The 19402-nt window shown below is 35.8% G+C and overlaps 1 long non-coding RNA gene across 1 annotated transcript; it reads left to right on the forward strand.

The window, feature by feature from the left end:
* The first annotated feature begins 4722 nt into the window (after nt 1-4722).
* Nucleotides 4723-17910, forward strand: LOC121822553 (uncharacterized). Its single transcript, XR_006063738.2, has 4 exons — nt 4723-4834; nt 10413-10498; nt 14959-15072; nt 17701-17910. It is a non-coding gene; the product is annotated as an uncharacterized LOC121822553 (long non-coding RNA).
* The last annotated feature ends 1492 nt before the right edge of the window (nt 17911-19402 follow it).

The raw sequence follows: 19402 nt of genomic DNA on the forward strand, positions 1-19402 counted from the left end.
ATTCACTAAATTGTCCCGTCTACATTCATTTCTTACTGATGAGAAATATAAGCCAGCAGGGGGAAAGCATAACTAGAGGACAAAGGGGAGAAAGAAGGAATACCTAATCACGTTGCCTGCTTCACAATCTCAAACATCTGACACGAAGTGGGACCCATATCAGAGGTTGTAACATTTAACACAACCAATAATAGTTTTTGCCTCCAGTTTCAAAGGTTAAAGGACTAGTTTATTTTTCATCGTACTGTGTGACTAAGACTTCAAACTCATCCTTTCAAAATGATTGTTTTCGTTAAAGCTAGTCGTGGTCCCTCTTCTTAGCTTCACTTGCCTTTATAATGTAGGATGAGAACTTTGTGTTGCGAAAGCCAATGTGAATCTGAGGATCTGAGTTCTCCCAGGATTCTCACCAATTCATGGGCTGGAATACCACTTTTGTTTTGCCATCTTCAATAGAGCATTTTCTGGAGTATGGAGACAGGATTACTTTTATCTACTCCCTAAATGACATGTTTTTGGTAGCCATATAGATGCAGTCGGAATGACACTGAAATTCTATGCTAAAATGTTGAGATATTGTCTGAGTGTTTGTCATGTTGTGTTTTGACTTGTTTGGTATTTCACCAAGTATACAGACAGGAAGGCTGTGTCCTCTAGCATAATATTCAAGACAAGCAACTATAGCCACCTTTCTCTTGATGATCGGCAAAGGGAAGTTGCCAAGTGATCTGTCTCCTATCTAAACATTTGACTTTTTAAAATATATGTTGTCTTAACATGTGTGCCATATTTGTATTCTATTTATGTAAATACATAGTTGTTTTCACCTACTAAAAAGATTATCCCAAATATTCTGATCACATTAGAGCACTAGGATCCTCTAACTCCCCTATACTTTTTATGACTCCCTGGCACATCGGGCCTGCTCACTGTGGTACTAAGATGTTATAGAGCTTGGTTCTAGGTAAAATTATAAGTATACTAATCAACCCCTCTGCTTGAAAATAATAAAAGGAGAGAATGCATATCTCACCATGTTCATAATGACAATTACCAAGAAATTAATGAGATCCCAAATTCTTCTTCCTCATATGGGAAGTCACTCATTAGCATCCACCTGAGTTATAATGCAGGCTCTTATTAGTATTAACAGTTTTACATCATCATTAATATCGCTTAGTATTAGAATCTACAAATCTGTAAATCCTGTTTTTTAAGTTATTTTACCATAACTTGTGAAAGTCCTATAACATGAGAAAAAAAAAAGTAAAAACAGAAACAGACTTGAAACAACTTCTACAATGCCTCACAAGCTTAGAGGAATGGAGAGCCTGGGCATTGCCCAATGCAAGATCATGCAGAATTGTTAAAAAAAAAAAAAAAAGGGAATAAATAGGAAGCCAGTCCAGCACTCCCAGCCTCCTAGTCTTTCTGCTTGAATGGGTTTGCTATCATTAAAGTTCTTTACCATTCAGGTTAGATGGAGTCCTGTGGGATTCACTTGCTGTCATGTGGTTGCCTGGCTAAGCCATACATTTCTATTGGCCCTATTGATTAGGCATCTGCTTCTGCTGTGAGAATGGTTTGCTCTTGTGGAACCGTATTTAGCAGCTGTTACAGTTCAGATGAGTGTTGACAGGATGAAAATTAAATTAACACCCAATAACATTTTAACACCTGGTCCAACAACTGCAATATCATTGAATTTCACCTTTTTGAAATTGCTTTGGGAGTTAATTCATCCTTACTTTGACTTTCACCTGAAGAGACATTCCTGTAATTTCACCACCAAAACTCTCCCCTGATTGTTATTTATAATTTCCATGAAGTCCCCAACCCCCATCCATGTTCAGTGACCGTATGGGCAGTCCTTGAAAAATATTCAGTAACAATATCATTTTATAGGATATACGCTTCCTGATGATAGCTGAAGCGGGGGCATAGACATAACACATTAGCTAGAGAGGAAGAATGACTCACTGTAGCACAATCCAGATGGCCCTGATGGGCAAACAATCATCTTTGCAGGGACAAAAAAAATGATAGAAATACAAGTTTTCCATGTCTCTGACATCCAGGTCCTGATGGGCTTGTGAAGACCATGGAAGGGATGATGTACAAAGCAGCTGACAAACTGAGGGCAGAATGCTTGGTTTAAAAGTTAAACTCTCATGTTCCCCAGGCATCTACAATTATACAAGACACACAAATACTTAAGCCTCGGTTTCCCCGTAAGACCCAGCTAATAAAAGCATCTGTTTCACTGGGCTGTTTGGTGATTATACCATCCATGTAAAAGTCTTAAGGTGACAGTGGTCCACAGAGCCTGGAACTGAGTCCCAGTGAGTCTTCCAGCTTATGATAAATTCACAGTCTTGCCTAGCTGAGACTTCTTAAAGGTCATTTAATCTTGTCCTTAGATTTTATTATCAAGTAGGCTTGAGAAGGTTCTCTGGCGCCTGAAGGATCGTTACACACATAGTCAGTACAGAATGGGGAAATCAGCTGATGTCATTAGAATCTGAAATTTCTTTTTATGACTTCCTATTTCTTAATAGGCTATGTATTTGGACAGGAGTCTGGGTACACTCCAAGTAATTCAGTATTGTAAGTTTATTTCTCTTTCATCTCTGGAAAAGGAATGATGTTATTTGCTATTTTCCAGTACTAATAAGAAGCATAGACAATAGAACTACAATGCTATCATTTGCATTAAGGATCCCATCAGTTGCTAGACAGTGTGTTAAAGATAAATATAGAACATAACCAATTTTCATGAAGGAAATGAAAAACATGTAGCTATATTAAAAAGCAGTCCATTAACCATTGTGAGAAATGGCTACCTATTTTGAAGATTTTCTTGTCCTATTGTCTTCTGTGTTGTTGCTAATTATATTTGTAAGGAAGTAGGAATCAGCAGAAGGGAGAATTGCATTTTTTAATTTGGTCACTTTTGCTCTTATTAACAACTTCTGGCAAATTAGTTATATTTCTAAAGATTAATGTTGTAAACCGTAATGAGATTTGAGGATTAAGTGTAAATTGTATTTATTCATCTATTTTTCCCATTTGGGTTCTTCCTTACACCCAGAGAAATGCAGACTGCAAATTTTCTTTGCTGTCTCCTGGTCCATTACCCAACCCCACTTTTTTTTCTCTTTTCCTGACCATGTAACAGTAATAAGGACAAAATTTGTAAGATGCAATTGGCGCAGAGCATTAATTGTTTTCATGAGTCCTATCTACAAGTTATTTTATTTTTCAAATTTTAAAAGAACAAAACCTAAAGCCAAATTTTCAAAATCTGACATAAGCATTAGTTTTTCAGAAAGAAAACATTTTATAGAACTAGGTCAATTTTCTTGGAATAAAGAATCACAGATGAGTGGGATTTAAGAAAACTATTCTGCTAGTATGACAAAAATTATCTTCTAGGAATGGAAATCCAATTGTGAGGAGCACAGAGTGCTTTTAAAATGCTGTATAATTGCTCAACTGCCTCAGTCTCTTGCATGGTCCTTGTGTCCCCTCAGGCAAAGAGTCTTCATTACTCTAACTTTAGCAAAAGTCTGATTGCCTTGAGAAGAGGATGCATAATAATTTGAATCATATATGCATTAAAGACATAATAATATACCAGGCAACATATTTATAGTTCTGATTCCTCTGTTTTCCAAGTAAGTTTATACCTATCCTAAGACAATTGTGCTACTTACTAAAGGTGCTATGATTAATATAATAAATTTGTTCCTCCTCAAAAGAGCTTGCATCTTTAACATATAGAAAAATTACATGATTCTAATGTTTTCACAAATTTAATAATGTTGTTGTTTTAATCAAATTTCACTGACTAATTATTGATCATTGGAGGGCATTACCAATAATGGTAATATATTCACACCATTCTCTAATTACCATCTTGGTGTTATTTGAAAGAGGAGAGACTCAGAATCTGTATGTTCTTCAGGAGCCTTGGCAGTCAGTGACAGATAGTGGCACTTGGGCCTTGAATGTTCTCATTTGTAAACAATGAGTTGTGGTCATTGGGCAAAGAAATGTTGCTTTCTTATGAGAAACAGAAGCAAGAGAAGAGTAGAAGAGAAATCAGAAAAACTCATCTTACCACTATACACAGTTATCAAGTTACAGTTCATGAAGTCAAAGAACTGGAAAATGTCTATTTCATTCAATTCACACCCATAATTTCTGGTTGAAAACAGAATATCAGAGCAAACAACACTTAAATTAAAAGAAGAGAAACTCATTAGTCTCTGATTATATTTAGAAATATATGAGATTCTGAAGAAATTTCAGTATTTTTAATATTTAGCATGTTCATAAACAATTTATTCAATAGCAAAGAATAAGATAACATAGACAAACAGAACAGGAACAAGGACATAAAACATAATGATGATGTGCTGTAATCTGTAGAACCAAAAACTAGGAATTACTCCTGGGAAATATGAAACATGAGCATTCACCCTGCAGTCAAGGAAATGAGATGGCGACAGTCTAATTGGTAAGTTTACAGCCCATGTTCACAATTGGTAGTCAGGAAAAGATTCCAATTCAAATATTAAAACACCATGTGCCAGGTCAGAATTCATTTACCACACAAGGAAGACATGTGCACCTTACTGTATGGTGTGCCATCAACAATTGAATAGAAGCAGGAATTATTTAACAAAGAGAGTCAGAATTCTAGGTTCTAGGCTATGTGTCAGATCTGGTGAGAAGTCACTTGTTTAATAACCGGCTGGATTACCTATGACCATCACCTGTCACACATGGTTGGTATAATTATATCCAAACCAAAGCAAAATTTGAAAATGTGAGTTCAAATATATAGATTTTGTATTAATGAATATTAGAAAAATAAGTCCATCTATGTATTTGGTAGTGAAATTAAAATAATTTTTACATTTTTAAGTAGCTAATATAGTAACTGCTTTTAGCTAAAATACAGTGATGAAGACCATACTTGAATCTTTCTCTGTGTCTGCTTTTGGCAGTCTGCAAAATAAGAAACAGACTCATAATCTCTCTTTGGACATTGCTCTGCCCAATTTCAAGAGGCATTTTCCATGTTTTCCTGATTTTACTCGTGGGGGTGGGAAGTCTTAATAAGTTATCTAGATTAGCTTTGAATTTGGGACCCATCTGCCTCAGGCTGGGGGATGCTGAGATTATAGAATTGTACCCTCATTCTGCATATATTAATTTTTGGTATATGCCACCAATATCAAAAAGAAAAGCTAGAAAATGAATTAGTTTCATATGGTAACTAGAACATAAATATATCTCAACTCTCTACAATCACCAAAAAAACAAAAGTTGACAAGTCTTGTTGACTGGGTGTTCTGGTTAGAAACACCAAAAATGTAGCCTTGACCTGAAAACTCAGATGCAAGTTTGATATTCAAAGCAATCTTGCCTCTTAATCAAGACACTTTGTTATGTTACTCATCATGTCTATATGCTTATGAAGCATAACTGGTGAAGAAAAAGAAACAGTGAAAGAGTCACTCTTTGGCTGTTGATTTATTCACTGTATCATTACCAATGTTAAGTAAACAAGAAAACAGATTTTCACTTAAACCGGGAGGGAAGATTCCTTAATTTAGAGATTTTGATTTGGAGTTTCATTATCAAACTCGAAAAGGAATGTAGCCACATTTGCTTTCAGAGAGGAGAGGAATCAGATTTAATACACGTATGCAAACATATTCTTTCTAAAATGTAGATACTGAAGGTTAGACTCCTTGCAGTTCGTAAAATTCAAAATGAAGTGAAATTGCCTCTGGAACTAGTTACACACTAGACTGCATTTCAGATAAGCTATAAGAGCATGAAAATAATTCCAGAAAATATATTTATTTGGGTAAATAAATAATAACAAACCATAAAGTTGTCATCTAATGGAAGATTTTAAAAGTATCTTAGTTACTATACTCAAAATATATAAATATTGAAAATATTTCTCATCTAAGAGACTGATTTTTTGTACAGAAGGAATAAATATCACCTTTTAAAAATAATTGTTTTATTGATAGTTAAAAATTTTTGATATAGTTTTCACAGAAAAACATAGCCTGCATTTTATAAATTTCATTTACTTTGGTATTATAAAAGTGTATTAGATAATACTATGGTGGATAATCTACATTGTAGAGAAATGACTTTGTATCATGAGTCAACAGCAGCATTTCACAGTAGCAGAGAGACAATTCCTTCAGTTAGAAAGAATGCTAACAATGGAGTCAGACATTGGTCATGTGTGTTTAGATGGTGACTACCTCACTAAGCTCTGAGATGTATTTAGTTTACTTTCTAATATCGTTCTATCTACAGATCTCCGTGACTTTGTTAAAACAATTAATTTTGGAATTATTTTATTTTGTTTATTTATTTTTTAGATTTAATCAGTTCCTTTTCTTAAGGAAAATAATTGCAAGCTCATTCAAAACCATTTGTAATTGCACTTTCACTGGGTCATGTAAAAAAAAAAAAAAGGAAACTAAACAACCAGCTCATGCACTAAGGACAGGTCCCGGTCCCACTGCCCGGGGGGGCCTCCCAAACAGTTCAAGTTAATCAACTGTCTCACTTATCCAGAGGGCCTGATCCATTTCCATGGGGGCTCCTCTGCTATTGGTTCATAGTTCATGTGTTTCCACTAGTTTGGCTTTTTGTCCCTGTGTTTTTTCCAATCATGGTCTCAACAATTCTCGCTCATACAGTCCCTCCTCTTTCTCCCCAATTGGACTCCGGGAGCTCCACCTGGGGCCTCGCCATAGATCTTTGCATCCACTTCCATCAGTCATTGGATGAGATTTCTAGCAAGACAGTTAGGGTGTTTGGCCATCTGATCGCCAGAGTAGGTCAGTTTGGACTCTCTCTCGACCATTGCCAGTAATTTATTTTGGAGGTATCTTTGTGCATTTCTGGGGACCTCTCTAGCACTTTGCCTCGACTGAATCTGCCAGGCTGAGCTGAATCTCCAGGGGAGTCCTTGCCCTGGAGGAGATGGGAATGGGGGGTGGGCTGGGGGGAGGGTGGGAAGGGGCAGGAGGAGGGAGGACAGGGGAATCTGTGGCTGATATGTAAAATTAAATTATGAAATAAAAAAAAAGAAAAAAACAGGAAACTAAAAGGATATACTGTTTAGAGACTTGTTGGGAAATACCTGTAAGGAACAGAACAGAAGCAAGAAGTGTGGGAAGGAACCTTTAGACAGCAGTATAGTTCTGACCTTTGGAAGGAAAAACCAAGAAAGCTTGTCCAGGAAATCTCAGGCAGAAGGATATGCATTTCTAAACTAAAATTTTTTAGTAGAGAAGTTCTGTGTCCCAACAGAATGCACAGCTCTGTAGCTGGTCATTGACCAGTGGCTGAGAGGATCATGGGAAGTATTGCTTATAGGTATGGTGGTTAACTCAGAGGCACAACAGGTGGATGTGACTATACTTTCCCCAGCAGGAAATCTCATAGTGCCTTTCCATGAGTTGAACAGCAAAGAACAACTCAGAATTTTACCTTAGGCTAAGAAGACTACAATGTTCCAGTGTGACAATAATCTGTATGTTGATTTACCTTCAGTTGTAGATAAAGTTTCAGTCCTACAGCAGTCACCACAGAGCTCAAATGGACACTATTGCTTTCTGCAGAACACTGTACTTGAATAAATACTTCAATTACTTACACCAATAAAAGCCAATAGAACTTAGTTCTCAATTTATAAGCTCATCTTTCTACCTTTCTCTTGATCAATGAAATATATCTTACAATGTTTTTTTCAATAAATACAACATACTTCTTCAGAATACATATACTCAATAATTTCTTTCTATTGCCTCTCAAGAGACATCAACTTGATTGTCAATAGGTAAAGGGGTTGTAGCTTAATTAAGGATGGTGCCCACAAAGTGAGACGTGTTTGTCTCCTTTTGTGGCATCGTTAATGCATATGGTGGAGCTCAGCAGCTGACAAACGTGAGGGAAACTAGGGCTTGGGAGTGGGAAGATCCAGGGCCATTTAACTAAAGCTGACAAGATGAAATGAACTGTCTAGAAATTATGGTAGCTAACTTAACTTGCTTTCCCTACTTTTTATTGTCTTATTCAGAGGTGAGAAGGCTGACAGCCATGCTACTTATGTGCTTCTTGAGGCAATTTCTACAACTGGGAACAATGGTGACTAGCAGGCCAGCTCTGACAGCAAATGCTTTTGCCTTGAACAAGCTAGAAATGTTGCTGTCTTGTCACCAGTCATTGGGGTGCATGGCAGTGCTGATAGCATTTTTTTCCGTCTTTATTGAAAATACGATGGTGTAATTTTGCATAAAAGAATAGCCAGTGGCAACTTGCTCAAAGTGCTTTTGTGAGCCCCTCGTTCCCCATGGAAATTCTTTCTGTGTGCTTTCAGTTTTCTGAGAAAAAGCCAGATGCAATGATCACAATACAGAACTGTATTGTATACTGTGCAACAGGGAAGCCAAGAGCCTGAAATTACAGGGAAGGGGCTGTGGGGGCAGCACTTGTGTCAAGATGGAGGAGGGCTTCTACAGAGGAACCACTGCACTCGCACTATCTATCAAAGGCCAGGGATCTTCCAAAGAAAGGCAGCTTAGGGAGTCACTCAGGTAGAAATACCTGCTGTGAAAAGGTGGTGTTTCTGGCTTCGCTGAATGTTTCTGATGCAGTTAGGGAGAGAAGGTTTTTCCAAAGCACACATCCTAGTGTTTCATAATAACATGTCCTTAGACTGTTTGTGTAGCACACTAGATTCTTCAGTTAATACCTTCAATAAATCTGTTATGAAAAACATTAATACTTCTGGTAGTTAGATAAGGAACCTGGGGATCAAAGAGATTTTCATACCAGCAAGTGATGGAATTTCTACAAAACTTTGTTTTTACTCTCAGTTAATTTTCTGTAATATAACATTTTCTTTTCACCATGACCCTGCCCATAGAAGAGTAAAGGCTTACACAAACAAAATTCAGCCAATAGATATGCAAAATACTTAGAAGAAGTCGTAATCAATAAATCTGCAAAAAACTTTCATATCTCACAAATAAACAACAAAAGAATAAACTTATTTTCCCCTTTCAGTGTGATAACTTTCAACAATAGACCTAACAAGAGCCACATTTTCTTCTGCTGAAAAGTCTATAATGAGTTTTTCTTTTTGTAGACTGGGGGCACTGTGTCTCCTACTATGTAGGGATATTGTTATTACCCACATATTCCTGCTCTTGGAGATCATACCTCTCAAGTCCATAATCATGGAGTTGAGTAGATTCATAGTTACTAAACTTTTAGATTACTGTGTATCATGTAAGGTTACTATGTGGAATTTTAGTATCAGATGGTAATGTGCAGAGCACAAAGGCAATGTGATTTATGAGATACATCTGCATGAACTGAATATATTTCAAAGTAAGCTATAGTAGAGAGGCAAAAGTCACAGAGCCATGCCATCTATCTTACACAGCCTGTCTAGCATGGATGGCCAAAACTTATTGCAAGTTGAAAAATGCATCCAGAAATAACTCTATATATTAGAATATTTTAAAGATCATTTTGGTTCTTCCATTTCTATCCCCAGGCACATAAAGAGTTGTGCATTCGAATGCAGACATGGCCAAGTCCAAGAAACACATCTTAAACAATTAGTCCCCCAAAGTACTGAAATGACATTTAGAAACTCAATTTACACAACTGAGATTTAAGACAATAATAATAATAATAATAATAATAATAATAATAATAATAATATAAATGTTTTTTAAAAAAAACAGCTACAACAGTGTGAACTCTTAAATAGATAGACCCAACTTTCCAAGGAACATGTATTTTGCCAGGAAGTAGATTGTCCACCTCATCTCAAGGAGTTTATTGTATCCACATTGCCCCAGGTCACAGACTCAGTCCACAAAATCTAAGGCAGTGGTTTTCAACCTTCCTAATGCTACAATCCTTTAATACAGATCCATATGTTGTGGTATGAGTAGTGTTTGGTCATTTGGTGAGTTATGGATGTTTGTTATCATTTAGGAAAATATAGGGATATAGGATAAAAAGTCAACTATTAATCTCAGACATTTTACATTGGCATGGATTTTGGTACATTGATACAAACTTAGTTATTTTTGTTATACTACATATATGTTTCTAAACTTGTTTGGGGTATTGTGCTTATGCAGCTCATTTAAAATGCAATATATAATTGAAAAATTAGATTAGTAATTAATCTATAATAACCAAACATGTAGTCACATTTGGTATGTTTCAAAGTTAAATAGGCATATTTAGACAGATAGATGATTTTCAAACATTTCAAAGACCTACACAGAATATTGCATTTAAGATGTTTAATAACCTATGTTTTTTTTTATGAAAATTAGACAGATCTGCTCCTGGAAGCACTAATTTACTTCAGAGAAGATCATGGGCATTCAAGAAACTCTTTATGGAGTTTGTTTTCATTGTGGTAAGGTTAGCTTCTGGACAAAGAAACTGCTCTTAATTGACTGCCAACAATATACTGTATAACCTGGACATGTAGGACACACCATAAAAAGACAGCTGAACTTTTCCAAAACAAGGCAGGACATTTCTTCAAAATTCCTTCTTCACAGAAGAGTCTACTAGATATTCTGCAGGACACAGAGAAAGGCAACGGATGAACTTTGTCAATACACAGTGGGATAGTCCTTCAAAGTTCCTGCTTCACTGAAAAGTCTGTCTTCGTATTCTAGGCCTGTAGGCTAAAGCTAGATGCCCCAATATTACAGAGACTGTCCAGGCAGCCAGATACCTCTATAATTGGGTAGTATTACATCTTCCTTGGGTATTTGATAGAGTTTAAAACTAAATAATTAAAGTTATAGTTTTCATTAGTTATAATGGAAAGTAAATTAGGTATAAAGTACTGAAATCATAAGGATAAGATAGATAATGGAGTATTTTCTCTGAATTTGTTGAATGCAAATGGACTGAATATTGTAAATGTAATTCTTATTTGATAACTGTATTTGTTGAATGTAGTTTTGCTATGTTAAGGTTAAAACCTTTCATGTTTACTTAGACAAAAAGGGAGAAATGTTATGGAATATTAGTTGAAGGTGCATTGCATTCATTTATGCTGTGGAAAATTTGTTTAATGATACAAAGATGTGTTGCATTCTTTTATGCTGCATATGTTTAACTCTGTGAAGCTGTGTTACTTTGTTTGTCTAAAATAGCTGATTGGTCTAATGAAGAGCTTACCAGCCAGTACATAGGCAGGAGAGGAATAGGTGGGGCTTCAGGCAGAGAAAATAAATAGAAGGGGCAAAAGAGAAAAGGGAAAGAGAGAAAAGGAGAGGAGGATGCCAAAACCCAGCCACTCAGCCACACAACCACACAGCCAAACACTGAGTAGGAAGGAAAGAAAATATACACAAAAGTGGAGCAAAGTAAAAGTCCAGAGGCAAAAGGTAGATGGGATAATTTAAGAAAAGCTGGCTAGAAACAAGTCAAGCTAAGGACAGGCATTTATAAGTAAGAATAAGTCTCTCTCTCTCTCTCTCTCTCTCTATATATATATATATATATATATATATATATATATATATATATATATATATATATATATGGTGGGTGTCGGGCTCCCAAAGAGCAAAGAATAAAAAAAATCAACTGCACTCATCCTAAGAGACTATGACTTGTGATAAATCCATCATGCCTATGCAAAGGCAAATAAAACAGAAAATCTTCCTAGATTAATGCTAGCAGACATTGTCATCAACTATTAATTACATTGAACTACATCATCTGATATTTTTCTAATGTACAATATTGGGTAGAGATGATCTAGACTTCTTATGTTCCTGCCAGCAAATGTAGTGATGGGTTGCAGGATGATATGAGGTCTAGAAACAAGCCCTACTATAAGAATACCAAAGTCTAATCGGACAATAAGTTGTATGCTAACAAGTATCTGACCAGAAAAGCAAATAAGCCCTAAGAAATAAATAGAAACTATTTAAAATTTGGATTAAATGTGTTTTGTTAAGGACTCAGAAATGACTCTGTAGATGTAAAAACATATGAACATGACCCAGAAGGAAGAATAAGATTTAGTCATTCTAATAGTAACTTTAGGTGCAGATTTGAATATATAAGAACCTTGATACACTATCAGTAGACATGTAAAGAATTCCAGCAGCTTTGAAAAATAAGTAATTCTTTAATCACTTGAAACTAGAATCTTAAATTTGCCATCAATTACACTCCTAGCTGTATAAACGTTTTTTTTTAAATTTTTCTTTATTAAGAAATGTTTTACTCACTCCTCATGCTATCCACAGATCCCCCTCCTCGCTCCTCCCAACGCCCAGTCCTCTTTCCCAAGCCACCATGCATCCCCACATCCCCCAAATCGAGGTCTCCTATGGGGAGTCAGGAGAGCCCAGCTCACTGAGCCTAGGCAGGTCCAAGCCCCTTCCCACTGCACCAAGGCTGTGCAAGGCTTCACACCACAGGCACTGGATTCCCAGAAGCCTGCCCATGCACCAGTGACAGATCCCGATCCCCCTGCCTGGGTGCCCCCAGAATAGTTTGAGCCAAACCTTCCATGTCCAGAGGGCCTAGTCCAGTCCCATGGGGGCTCCACAGCCATCAGTCCATAGTTCATGGGTTTCCACTAGTGTGGCCAGTCATCTCTTCATGTCCTCCCATCATGATCTTGACATCCCTCGCCTGCAGTATCTCGCCTCTCTCATCAATTGGATTCCCAGAACTCACCCTGATGCTTGGCTGTGGATCTCTGTATCTGCCTCCATCTGTCCCTGGACAAAGGCTCTATGATGACAGCTAGGTTATTTGTTAGGCTGGTCACCAGAGTAGACGGGTCCAGGTACTCTCTGAACCACTGCCCTAGCTGTATAAACTTTAACCATGAAAATATTGTGCTAAGTGAATGAAGCTTTACTTAAAAGTACACATGCCATGTAGCAACACTTATAGTAAAGTCCACAGTAGAAAACTTTACAGAATGTGGTGACTTAATGAGGTGAGTATGGCAAGGTTAGAGAGATGTGAGACATCTTCAGGGTTCTGGACTAGAGTCTTCATGGATGCAAGCTCACAAGGAAGATTTAGTAATTATTTTTGTATTGCTCACTTGTTAATAACTGCCATAAAATACTGTTTAAATCAAGGAAACTTCATTTACTGGAACATTATACACATTTTCCATAAATAATTTTCTTTCTCTATAAAAAATTATTCTTGTTATTTCATTAAAAACTAACCAAACTTAAAGTCAAGCAAAATAGTCTCTTAAAAAATTTTGTCTCTTTAAATTGTGTTTATTATTATTGTATTTACTTAGATTTGCAATTGTATGCTCTGGTCATCAGTTTTCCATTGCTGTGGATAAATTTGCCACACATAGAGTAGCTGAGGACAGCCTCTTCATAAAATTATGGAGGAAGAAGACATGAGTGTTGTACACATGCAAGGTATTAGCAGGCTGGGCTCTTCCCTGAAGACTGTCAGGAAGAATCTACCGATATGTTCACTTGGGCTGTCCACAGAATTCCCTCTTTTGGATCTATTTCTTTGGTGGCTGCTAAACAGAAGTGACTCTCAGCTTCAAAATGATGCATGAACACTTTCATTTTTGTATTTACTTATTTATTATTTTAAAAAAGTTTTTTTTCTTCGTGTGTGTGTGTGTGTGTGTGTGTGTGTGTGTGTGTGTGTGTGTGTGTGTGTGTGTAAATGGATGTGTACATGTGTGGGCATACATTTGAACCCTGGATCTGGAGTTACAGGTGGCTGTCAGAAACCTAGTGTTGCTGGGAACCAAACTCGGGTTCTCTGTAAGAGCAAGGAGCTCTCTTACTCTGTGAAGCTTCTCAACATCCCCACACTTATTTGCTCTTATGTCTATTAACTACTAAATTAAAAACAAATAAAAAATGGACATACTGATGAGGTAACATGTACTTTATAAAATTTTTAAGTTTGATTCAGTATACCTCTGCAAAAATTTATCATTTTTTATACTGAGTCCTACTTTATTATTATCTATAGTCAATGTTCTATGTGGTAGTACAACAAAATATCTTGAACTTATCTTTGATAACTACAATTCTACTCTCAAATTCTTTTAAACCAACTGGCTTTAGATTTCAAATGTGTCTAAAATTGGCACTTATCCACTTGTTTTGTTTCAATTAGTGTGAGTATCTCTAGCTCCATATGTATTATTGAAAATGATAAGTTTTCATTCTCTAGGTGGCTGAGTAGTATAGGTTCAAAGTACAGGAAATATGTCTGTGGAAGAGGTATCTGTCCTCCCATGTTCACAGGGTCACTAACAATATAAGTCAAGAAATAGATGCAATCTGAATGTCCATCAGTCGACCGATGGAAAGCAAACATGGTACATAGGATGCTATGGTAAGTAGCTCATTTATAAGCACTATTTAAAGTATAACACATGAAAGCCAAAAGAGATGTTTGGTAAGATGAAGTAGATAAACAGGAGGAGTGGAGAACAAGAAAGAATAATGGGGAATCTGATCAAAGTATATGATACACATGTTTGAAAATGAAATAATAAAACCCATTACTTTGTACAAGACATATGGGTTAATAATAAAAAATAATCAGTAGATTCATTTATTGGAGAATATTTCTCCATGCTCAATGAGTTTATGAGCATTATGATTATGTAAGAAATGAACACTTGGTGTTGGCTTATTCCAATCATATCTCAAAGGAGATCATATTGATTTAATATATCATAACCAGCATTGGCCATAGAAAGTTCAATTGAATGGAATAATCAGATTTAATCACAGGAGACTTGTTCTATAAGTGCATTATATTTGTTGTAAATGTATGTATTGCTTGTGATATGTTTGGTAGTATTCTATCTTTTTTTTTTTTAACCAGGATCAACACATCTTGTCTTAACAATGACAAGGGACAAAGGGACAGGCACAGGGAACTTGGCAGAACATGACTGCCAGTGAGTGGTAGAGGCAGACTGAGAGCCTATGCACCCAGGTCAGTGCTCTTACTCATTTTACTGGTGCTTTTTGTTGTTGTTGCGGCTGATTTTCATTGGTATGTATGTCAAATGTATGTGATAAAAAGGCTCATAGGAGTAGTCTTTCCAGATGAAGCTCTCAGTAAAGTTCTTTTCTAAGCCACCTGCAGTTCATCGGGTAACTCACACGGAACTACTTGGGAGATGCTCTACTTATTTGTAGATGGTACCAACAAGATGGAACTTACCTAGACAGTTATTTCCTAAAGCAATTCTAGTCCATTAAAAAAACAGTCTGGGACTTTTAGATTCAAAATATTTTAAATCCACTTAAACAGTTCTGTGATCTTAATGCTGCACACAGAGAACTCAGATTAAGATGACCTTTAATGATTATTTAGGTTTAAAGCAGACCAGGAATTCACTGAGGCAAAGAAATTTCACTCCCCAGATTCAATTATACTCATGGAAGCAGGAGTAAATGGTATTAAGTATATACCATAAAATGTATGGTAGCATGTAGAAGCAATAAGCCAAATTATTTCCATTGACATAAAATGGAATTAAAAAACATACTGTTGGGCTAAAAATAAAATAAGAAATGATTAAAGTCTATGGCACAGTACCATTTAGGCAAAGAGAAGGGAAATATATACATGAGGGAAAAATTAATTAAATTCCATTTTCCCAAAATATATGCATGATTATGATGTATTAGAGACATCTAAAGTTCAAACAATATTAAAATACTAAAATAGTATAGCAATGGTTTATTAATATCATGCCATGTGACTGCACACATCTTCTGAGGTATTTTTCCAAGTCCTGGATTTCTTTTGGAAACTTTGTAGCTTCCACTTCAAGATGAATTTTGGTTATTTCCTGCTGTCTTCCTCTCCTGCAATGGATCTGCACACTCATTGACCCTGATCATTCAGCAGTGAAGTGAAAGCTTCACTATTGTACCACTCTATATAGTTGATATGTGTGCTCTTTAGAAAGCTTTCATTCAATACATGGGCCACCTTATTTTCATTGTTCCACCTATGATGTCAATCATGACTTCTGGAATTTACACATCACTACTTGGATCAGGAGTGAATTTCTATGGTCACACTGTTTCTATAATGTTATGTTTTAGGCTTTGTCCACAGCCCGGTGTTATTGGGAGAAGGTAGGGACTTTAAGAAGTAAGCCCTGACAAGAGATACTCTTAGTCACTGGATACACACACTCAGATGAAGCATGGGACCCTGATCTTCTCTGTTCACTTAGTCATCTTTTTTTTTCCTTTCTTCTTCATCTTCCTCATTTTCCTCCACCTTGCAGCCAGGACATTCTCTCTGCTTTACCAATTGCCCCAAAGCAATAAAGCCAACCAATTATAGAATGAAGCCATGAAGACTATAAACAAAAATAAATCTCACATCTCTATAAAATGATCATTGTCAGGTACTTCACAGTAATGAGAGCTGAGTAACACATTTAGAAATATTCATCCAAATTGCAACTTTTAAATAATTTTTAAATGAATATAAATTCTCATAAATACATGGAACTATTTATTTTAAGGACTTAACTAAGATTGGTGTATTTATTAATGTTCTTTGTATTTGTATTAGGAAAACCCATGGGATTTTTGTGAGAATTCACATCAAATATCTATATCTTTGAAAAACATTTATTATTAAGAGCAAATAAAAGATTTCCTGAATGTATTTCTAGAAGTCACTTGTAAAAAGTCATTATATGTGAATAGTTTGCTAAAATAACTCAATTATAAAGGAGAATTTCTCAATCTCTAAAGCACAGGAATAACAGCCATGACAACATCTATTATCTCTGTCAGTCATTTACTATAATAATATTCAAAAACACTTCAAATTCTTGCAACACCAAAAATTGGATGAGATTATTTTTCTTGACAGAAGCCATATGAAAAATCTTTATTGAACTTATATGCATAATTTTAAAAACTAAATGAAGCTGAATATGTCAGCCATAGGGCAAGGTAGGTCATTGCAATTTCTGTTGTGATAGAGATTCCCTACTTTAAGCTGCAAAAAATTATACCAATGCAAAGAGTGTAACATGTGTAACATGTTCTTATTTTCCAGTTTAGGTCCTAATTATGAAAAGATATTTCTAACAGCTTTTATTGAAAATTAAAACAAATCCTCACAATAATCACAATTGAGCTTTAATGATAAATGTATGTTTGTGTTGACTTGAATGAATGAAGGAAAACAAACAACAGAACCCTTAAGAACTGACAGTTAGCTTCCACATGTAGGTAGACACACAGAAATTGCTTTGCAGACATTAAGTCACCCATAGGTTGTCCCAGGCTCTATGATAGCAGAAAACTCTCTGAAAGTCTATTTCCTTGCCTAGACATGAGTATCTTCTCCCACATAATAAAGTCACGATAAGATGAAGACAGTCACATTACTGAATCATAAGAGTCTTATGAACAATACTTAGAAAATCAAACAACTTGGCACACCAGAAAATAGGTGTATTGAGTCAGCTCTCTTGCAAGAATATGATTAATATCCATTTTGGTGGATAAACTTCAGAAGCAAATCATGTTTTCATCAATACTTTCCCTAATTAACTCTTTTACAATATGTCTGTCTATTTAGGACTCTGCAGTGCTATCTAAATTGACCAAGGGAAGAACAATTGATTGAGACTCAGCAAAACAAGCTGTCTTTACAGAAAAGATTTTATAAACCAATAAGTCGAAAGGCTTAAAGTATTGGATATTTTAGCATTGACTAAAATAAAAAAAAATAGTAATCCTTCTACAAGACTGGCATGCCTCAGCTCTCTCTTTTATTCCCACTCTTTATTGTCTGATAAGTCTTGCCACAGAATTCAAACCCTTATCCTGAAGGCTAAGAATGATTTGGTATCAATTCTTTCATGACCTTTACACATCTAGTAGAGTATTCGATATTTGGTAGCCTGATCTTGACCTTTTCAGATTCTCCTCTGATCTTCTACAACTACACATCCTCTGTCTTGTTAGAGGGATGATTTTCCTCATCCTATATTCCAAACCATGTGTCCTCATCCACTACGTAAAGCCTCCTCTTCTTTTATGCTATTTTTATATGATTCTTACTGTATCATTTCTTTTTGTTCCCCAGCAAGTCTGCATCTACAATGTTACTTTAGTCTCATTTCTAACTGTCTTATCCTCCATTTTGAGGTGATATTTAAAAAGAATTCCACTAATAAATTCTCTATTTCAATTCATAGTTGACATTTTCTCATGCATCAAGCTTTAGGTATATGAAACTATTTACCCTCAGTTAATTGTAAGGCCATATTAAACTTCTCATGATTGTTTTACCTTGATCCTAGTCCATACACACCATCTTAACTGCTAGATTATGTCCTTAGGTTTTGTCAACATTGACATAAGTAGCTCACCTTTATTAAAATAGTTTTTAGAAGGACTTTTAAAATTTCTTCTTGCTTCTGTCCTTCATCCATTTTAGAATATAATTTTTTAAAAAAATTAACCTTAACTCCCTAGCACTTCCAGGGCAGACATCAAACCTTTAAATAATTATTACCACTACAGAAAACGTTTCATTATGAAAAAAAAAAAAACAGTAGTGTAAGGTAGGAGACCGTGTGCATCTAATTTCAGAGCCTCGGTCCCTCGATGAATTCACCCAATGAGTCATTTAATCAATCACTATTTTTGAGTACTTCCAATGTTCCAGAAACTATTCTAGAATGTGGGTATATATTAACAGACAAAGTAGAAAGTCCACCTACACTGATGATGCTTACATGCTAGGAGCTGTGAAGGAAATGATAGAATATGAAGCAGGGCTTATCAACAAGACTCTGTGGGCCATTAAAACACAGATGGGAGAGAGATGGGAGTCTGAAAGGAGACAGTAAAGGACATAGCCTTTCGTTATTTTATAATTCTCTAAATCTAAGACAATATTCAAGCTCCTTGAAACTAATTCAGACTGAGCTGACACATTAATCCTCCTAAACCACTCTTCTTCACCATCATCCTCTGTGCAAAGATTTTCCCGTAGTTTCTCACTGGCTGCAGCATAAAGTCTATGTTATTTATGGAAGTCAAGGATATGCTTTGAAATATATGATTATCTAATTAAGCAAAATACCTGCTGATCCTCATTCATATATTCCCATCCCCCTTCTTTTATCTGTAACCCACTTCTTTCCAATTTTTCCCATTGGAAAAATCCTTCTCTTAGAACTCAATGTAAATGTTATTTTACCATGAAGTTTTCTTTTGAAATGTACTTCATTTATTATTATTGGGCATACACAAGTGTAACTGTGGTTATG

Source organism: Peromyscus maniculatus, chromosome 14 (genome assembly GCF_049852395.1).
Source record: "Peromyscus maniculatus bairdii isolate BWxNUB_F1_BW_parent chromosome 14, HU_Pman_BW_mat_3.1, whole genome shotgun sequence".
NCBI lineage: Eukaryota > Metazoa > Chordata > Mammalia > Rodentia > Cricetidae > Peromyscus > Peromyscus maniculatus.